We start from the raw sequence: 8,326 nt of genomic DNA, 5'->3' as shown, positions 1-8,326 counted from the left end.
TACCACATTAACCATTATTAAGTGTACAGTCAGTGACATTAAATGTGTTCAGTGTTGTGCAATCATCACCACTATTCATTTCTAGAATTTCATCATCCCAAACATACTCTGCAGCCATTACATAATAACCACCTATTCCCATTTTCCGCAGCTCCTGGTAACCTCTATTCTACTTTCTGATTCTATGAATTTGCCTATTCTAGGTATCTAATATAAGTGGAATCATACAATATTTGTCATTTTGTATCTGGTTTCTGTCACTGAGCATAATGTCTTCCAAGTTCATCCATGTTGCTGCACGTGTCAGTACTTCATTTATTTAAAAATTTAATTTATTTTTAGAGAGAGGAAGAGAAAGGGACATCACTGTGGGAGAGAAACATTGATCCATTGCCCCCAATATGCAACCCAGGGATTGAATCTGTAACCTGGGTATGTGCCCTGACTGGGAATCAAACCCACAACACAGGATGATGCTCAACTGACTGAACCACACCAGCTAGGTCAGTACTTTATTTTTTAGTGGCTGAATAATATTCCAGTGTATGTATATACTACATTTTGTTAGTCCATCCATCCACTGATGGACATTTGAGCTGCTGTGAGCTGCTATGGTCTTGATCTACAAATATTTTTTGAAGTCCCTGATTTCAATACTTTGGGATATATGTCTAGGAGTTGTGTTAATAAATCATGTGTTAGTTTTGCTTTTTTTGCCCAATATTATGTCTTTTAAATTTATTTATGTTTTTGTGTATATCAGTATTTTTTTATTTTTATGTAGTACTCTATTTAGTTACTGATTCTACTGTTGATGGACTTTTAAGTTGTTTCCTGTTTGAGACTACTACTGTTCTAATTTAGAGGCTTGAAACCAACAATGTTGACTTTTGTTTAAGCTATCATTTACAAAGCTCCTGCTACGTGATAGGCACCATTCAAAGCACTTTACTTCTTTTTATCTCTGATTCCCATAAAATCGCTGCCAGATTGATATTATTACTTCTATTTTTTGAGAAGAAGAGATGGAGGCTAGCAAAGGTTAAGAAATTTGTCTAGAATCACAAACCTGGAAAGTTGGGCAATTTGAGCCTAGAACTGCTTAGAGAATGTCAAGTATAAATTTTGAATAGTACTTCATAGTGAATTCTGTTAGGGTTAATCAAGCCAGTTTAGCCTAAAGTAACAGCAACCATAGCTAACATTATTTCATAATTTCTATATGCCAAGTAAAGCACTGAAAAACTTACATAAGTTATGATAATTAATACTGAGAATGAATATAAAAGTTTGTATTCTCTACATTTTCTCTGACACTGCTATCTACTTCACTGCCATGTTGAATCCCCAGGCTTCATCCAGGACTCCCACATCACCCACATCAATTTGGTTTATAAATCCAGTAAATTCTACCTCTTCAATAGCTCTTTAATTCATCTTTTTATCTTAATCCTCATAGATCCTTTTTTTTTAAAAAAAGAAAAAAGGATCACTGGGTCCCTTTTTAAAAGCAAATATTTTTTATTGATTTCAGAGAGGAAGGGAGAGGGAGAGAGAGATAAAAACACCAATGATGAGAGAGAATCATTGATCAGCTGCCTCCTTCACTCCCCCTACTGGGGATGGAGCCTGCAACCCAGACATGTGCCCTGACCAGGAATCGAACTGGGACCTCCTGGTTCATAGGTCGATGCTCAACCACTGAGCCACGCCAGCCGGGCATTACTTTCTTTTTTGATCATCATCTCTTAGATGTATTATTTTAAGAGCTCTGAACCCCTCTTCTTGCTTTTTAAATCTGCTTTCACCAAGCCAACGTAGTACTCTTTCTATATTGCAGATCTAAATCTAACTCTCCTCCAGTCTACCTCCTAACCTAACTTGATTGTACCCTCCCTAGACTCACTCTGTTTGTCAGCTATATGAAACTGCCTGATTCTCCCTGGTGCTAAATTTTTTAAAAATATATTTTATTGGTTTTTTACAGAGAGGAAGGGAGAGGGATAGAGAGTTAGAAACATCGATGAGAGAGAAACATCAATCAGCTACCTCCTGCACGCCCCCTACTGGGGATGTGCCCTGTAACCAAGGTACATGTTCTTAGCCAGAATCGAACCTGGGACCTTTCAGTCCACAGGCTGACGTTCTATCCACTGAGCCAAACCAGTTAGGGCTGGTCCTAAATTTTTAAAAGTTCTTCATATATTAGGTTTATTAGTCCTTCACCTGTAGTATATATTGCAGATATTTTCTTCTCATTTGTCAGTTGTCTTTTGATTTTGTTTATGGTGTATTTGCCATGCAAATATTTAGGTAATAAAATTTATTTGACTTAATTTTCTTAATATTTATTGTTGAGAATATTACAGATGTCCCCCATATTTGACTTCTATTATTGTCCCTGGATTTTGAGTCATAGATAGCCTTTCCCTACACAAAGGTTAAAAAGGAATTCTTCACATTTTCCTATAGTACTTGCATGGTTTCATTTTTTATTTTTAGCTATTTTGAGTCTATTTTTTGTCTATGGTGTGAGATATGGATGTAATTTTATCTATTTCCTATGAAATCATCTGGGTCTTGTGCTCTTTTGTGGAGTGGTTCCTTAGAAACTTCCTCTACCCTTCTATAGAAATTGGTCTATTTAAGCTTTCTAACTCTGATGGGGTCAATTTTGGTAACTTGAATTTCCTAAAATATTATCCATTTCTTCTAGGTTTTCAAATTTCTTCAAATTTGTTTGTATAGAGTCTCCTAATTTTTAACATTTCTTTTGTTTCAATGGTTACTTCCTCCTTGTCATTTCTTATTTGGTATATTTGTACTTCCATTCTCCATTTCTTTTCTTGATAAAGTCAGTTAATACTTCGTCTATATTATTAATATTTACAAAATTGCATTTATTTTTTATTTTTAAAATTTTATCTTTATTGTTGAAAGGATTATATATGTCCTTATTTTCCTCCCATTGACCCCCTCCACTCCCGTTCCCATCCCCTCCCTAGGGCTTCCCCACACTATTGTCTATCCATGGGCTTTGCATATATGCATATACTAGTAAGTTCATGGGTTAATCTCTTCCCAACTTCCTCCTTTCCTCTGAAATATGTCAGGCTGTTGCGTGCTTCAGTGTCAACCTGGATCTTTTTTGTTCATCATTTTATTTTGTTCATTAGATTCCACATATGAGTGAGATTATGTGATACTTGTCTATCTCTGACTGGCTTATTTTGCTTAGCATAGTACTCTCCAGGTTCCTCCATGCTGTCTCAAAGGGTAAGAGATCCTTCTTTTTTACAGCTGCATAGTATTCCATTGTGTAAATGTACCACAGTTTTTTAATACATTCATCTACTGATGGGCATTTGGGCTGTTTCCAGATCTTAGCTATTGTAAATAATGCTGCTATGAACATAGGGGTGCATATATTCTTCCTGATTGGTGTTTCAGGTTTCTTAGGATATATTCCTAGAAGTGGTAACATTGGGTCAAAAGACAGTTCCGTTTTTAATTTTATGAGGAAACTCTATACTTTTTTTCCCACCAACAGTGTACTAGGGTTCCTTTTTCTCCACATCCTTGCCAGAAATTGTTGTTTGTTGATTTATTGATGATAGCCATTCTAGCAGGTGTGAAGTTGTACCTCATTGTCATTTTAATTTGCATCTCTCTTATGATTAGTGACACTGAGCATTTTTCCAATATGTCTCTTGGCTATTTGTATGTCCTTTTTGGAGAAGTGTTTATTCAGGTCTTCTGCACATTTTTGTTGTTGTTGTTGTTAATCCTCACAGGAGAATATATTTCCATTGATTTTTAAAGAGAGAGGAAGGGAGAGGGAGCGAGAGATAGAAACATCAATGATAAGAGAGAATCATCCATCATCTGCCTCCCACATGGGGATCCAGCATGCAACCTGGGCAGGTGCCCTGACCGGGAATCAAACCAGCGACCTCTTGGAGCATGGGTCAATGCTCAACCACTGAGCCATACAGGCTGGGCAGAAAGAGCTTCTGAACTCTCCTCCCCTTTTTATATGCAAAGCCCATGGGTAGATAATAGTTCAGGGAAGGCCTGGGGAGGGAATGGAAGCAGGGTGGAGGGAGTCAATGGGGGGCAGGGAATGGGGACATCTGTAATACTTTCAACAATAAAGATAAATTTAAAAAAAGAAAAGTACAATTTTGTAAATATTAATAATATAGACAAAGTATTAACTGACCTGAATCTGCAAGTGACTCAGGCAGAGAAACCTATTTCAGGAAGGATAATTTAGGATGTTTGCCTTAGCCTAATTTTAATTAAATATAGTAAATAAAATGGCTTCAGTGCCTGTTAGCTAGATAACTTCTGTGTCCCATTGTTTCTGAATTACCTAGCAAGAATTTTCCTGCCATGTGTGTTCAGCTCTTCCTCAACTATTTGTAAAGCAGCCACCCTCACTTCTAAAATCTAATACTTCATTTCCCCCTTTTTCTTCTTTGTCCAATATGTCTTATATACCCAATGTTGCCCCTATTGTCTTTGGAATTTTCATGTTTATGTGAATTCCCCATGTGCATGTATTAATACTTTGATTTTCTCCTGTTAATCTGTATCTGTTAATTTGATTATTAGCCCAGCCTAGAAGAACCTAGGTGAGAGGAAAAGTATGTATTTTTTTAGCCCCTCACAAAGACAAATTTCACAGTGGAAGAGCTTCGGTTTAGCTTAGAAAAGAAGAAACCTGGGGAGAAACATTAGCCTCTGAGTTCTTCAAAACTGTCTTGGGAGACTTCTAGTGGCAGAACTTGTGAAAATATCTGTAGGTTTTGGCTCCATGAGTTCAGGGATCCTTCCATCTCTCACAGTCTATGAATTCATGATCATTGAAAGTTGCTCTTTGTGGTTTATCAAAGTGCTTCTTCACATTATACTACTTTGAGCAGGACCTTAGCATAGTAGTGACTCATTAAATGTTTGTTGAATTGAATTGAATCCTTGCTACATAATGGAATCATTAGAAAACTGAACCTCATTATGTTGAAGTTTAACTTGACAATCAAATTGCTACCCAATTTTTCAACCTCTGAAACAAAAATCCTTTGTGAAGTGATACAATATTTATGTGAATTAGTACCAACCTTTGCGAGGGCATTAAACATTCCCCATTAATAATTGCTTCTAAGTTATAGTGCATACTTAGCAGGGAATGGGAGCATTTATGGGTTTTCTCTCCCACTATTCACAGTCTTTTAATGAAGGCTGTGGCTCACTTGAGGTGAGGGAATAAAGGACAAGGGAGCACTTGGATTCCTCTTTTTGCTCTTCACATTGTGACTGGGGAACAAGGCTGACTTCATTCCACAGCTGGATTGATGTGCAAATTTATCCCGGCTAATTGGCTTCCCCAGCTGTCTCCAGAGGGTGGATGTATTCTTTTATAAAGTGCTGCCTTGAGCTGCATTGAGAAAATTAGAACTACTTAATTGAATATCAATGAATCTTTATAAACTAATAATGATGGGGAGCCTGGGAAGCATGGTGTAGATTTGGGGCATTGAGAAGGGGAGAGCCCTGATTTGAATTTGTGGGAAGTGAAATTTTCTCTGGGTTTTACAAAACCTAGTTTAGGCTTCTTTGATCTGAAGTCCTTGAAAGTTCCACTGGTGCTTTCTTGAACATGTTATGTGGTGAGTATTGCACATGAGCAAGTATACAGGAATTAGCCCCCCCACACACACACACCATCACTCAATGGTGGTTGAAGTGAATTTTTGCTCATGTAGGAAGAATCAATATTTTCTAGGAGTCAGCTTAGAGCCTTGGCAGTGCAACCAAACTGGTGTACCTTGTCTCTACCTGCACAGGGCAGTGGGGAACCAGTGAATGTGTCTTCTTGGTCCTGACAGATCTGACATTTGGAAACTGAGTAAACATAAATTTTTGTCTTTAAGTCCTACCAGGAAGTCCATTGAATCAAAACAAACCCAAAACACTAATCCAAACAAAAACAACAAATAACAAAATCCTGCACAGTTAAAAATAGCTGAGCTAATATTGCTGGATCTCTGGTATATTCAGAGGTTCACTGAGTTGTGCCCAAGGTGAATATTTCATTTTCCTCCTCTTTTCTACCTCCCTCTACTATCTGTGCTATTAGACAATCAAAGGTATTGCAAAAATACAACTAAAGCAAGTGCAACATCACTGTAGGATATAGGCATAGTTTAATAGAACAAAATAAAATGTCTAGAAACAGGCCCATAGTATTTAAGAATTTATTATGCATTAAGGGTGTCATTTCTGATCTGGAAAAAAAATATTTATTCCATAAATAGCCCTGGGATAATTGGTTAACTATTTGGTATAAAAAGTTCTTATTAAAGATAGACCTTTCAGGATACTCTTAAACAAATTCTGACTGTTTAAAGGCTTTGATGTGCCCCGGTTTGGCTCAGTGGATAGAGCTTCAGCCTGCGGACTGAAAGGTCCCAGGTTCGATTCCAGTCAAGAGCATATACCTTGGTTGCGGGCACATCCCCAGTGGGAGGTGTGCAGGAGGCAGCTGATCAATGTTTCTCTCTCATCGATGTTTCTAACTCTCTATTCCTCTCCCTTCCTCTTTGTAAAAAATCAATAAAATATATTAAAAAATATTAAAGACTTTGATGTGTGACCATTAAAAATGAGATAGATAGGTATTTATATAAATAAAAGGCTAAGTGACCAACCGTCCATCCATCCGACCACCCAGTACATATGATGCTCATTGGCAATTTAAAAATAAACATTGACTTGCACATGCAGTTTAATCAAGTTATCAGTCATTGTTTTTATCAATGTTGTTTTTATATCATGTTTTTGTTGTTATATCATGTCTTTGTTGTTATTATATCATGTTGTTATTGTTTATTTATTAATCAATTTATGTTATTTTCATGTACATTTTACTAATTTTCTTTCATCTCTGACACTTCTATTATAGAGACAGGGTGAATAGCAATATTAAAATATTTCTTCTATTTAATTTCCTTTCAATGTGCATGAATCCATGCACTGGGCCACTAGTGTATGTATAAACATGGAAGGCTATACTTAAGATGTTGGGTTAAAAAAATCCAGTTTCCAGAATAAGGTCTCTTTGAGAAAACTCTATTTAAAATTAAATTAAAACAAATTAAAAAAACTTTTGATTAGCTTATTGGAGGCCTGTTCCTTTGTGTGACATATTGACATTTTGACAAATATTCATAAAAACAAAACAAAAAAGCCCCATGGAATCTGTCTACTATGTTTTGGAATAAACATGAAGTACATTTTTAATTTTAAAAATAAAAAATCAAAGAGAAATAATGATGGGAAGAGGAAATGAAGATGAATAATAATGTGATTTGGAGATAAAGAAAATATTTTAATATGAAAGCAAAGAAAGAAATCATAAAGAGAAAATATGATAAACTTGGTTATTAAAAGTACTACAAGTCAAGAAAATCACTAAAAATAAAATTAAAAGGCAAATGACAGATTTAGAACAATATTTGTAATACATATATATCAATATTCTGACAACTCAATAAAGATGAACCCACTCAATAGAAACATAGGCAACAGACATAAAGACAATTCACAATGAAAAAATACAAAAGACCAATAAACATGAGCGGGAAACGAGTTAAGTCGGCTCGCGTGAATTGCGCGTACTCCGCGGGAGCCGTCTTAAACTCGGTTCATATAGATTTGCGGTGGAGTGCGGGAAACGTGTAAACTCGGGCCGATTGTAACTGCGTATTACCAAATCTGACAACTCAATAAAGATGAACCCACTCAATAGAAACATAGGCAACAGACATAAAGACAATTCACAATGAAAAAATACAAAAGACCAATAAACATGAAAACCTTATTAGTAGCAAACCCCATACATTTTAAAATACTATAATTATTGATACTATGTCTATCAAATGGGAAGCATCTCTTTCAGTGCTAACTCCCAGAGAGGAAAGGAGAGGGAGAGAGAGGTTGAAACATCAATGATGAGAGAGAATCATAGATCAGCTGCCTCCTGCAAACCCCCTACTGGAGATCAAGCCTGAAACCTGGGCATGTGTGCTGACCGGGAATCGAACTGTGACCTCCTGGTTCATGGGTCAGTGCTCAACCACTGAGCCACACCGGCCAGGCTAATTGTTAGATTATTATTTGGCAAAGCTAAACATGTTTTTGTATATTCATTGACTATTTGGATTATTTTTCTAAAAACTTTCAAGGATTTATTGGTATTCTTTATCCATTTTTTGATTAAATTGTTTGTAGCAATTTTTGCCTGGAAAAAACTATTAACCCT

This window comes from Myotis lucifugus, unplaced genomic scaffold (genome assembly GCF_000147115.1).
Source record: "Myotis lucifugus unplaced genomic scaffold, Myoluc2.0 scaffold_40, whole genome shotgun sequence".
In the NCBI taxonomy this organism is placed as follows: domain Eukaryota; kingdom Metazoa; phylum Chordata; class Mammalia; order Chiroptera; family Vespertilionidae; genus Myotis; species Myotis lucifugus.
Note: the sequence above shows the minus strand (reverse complement) of the source record.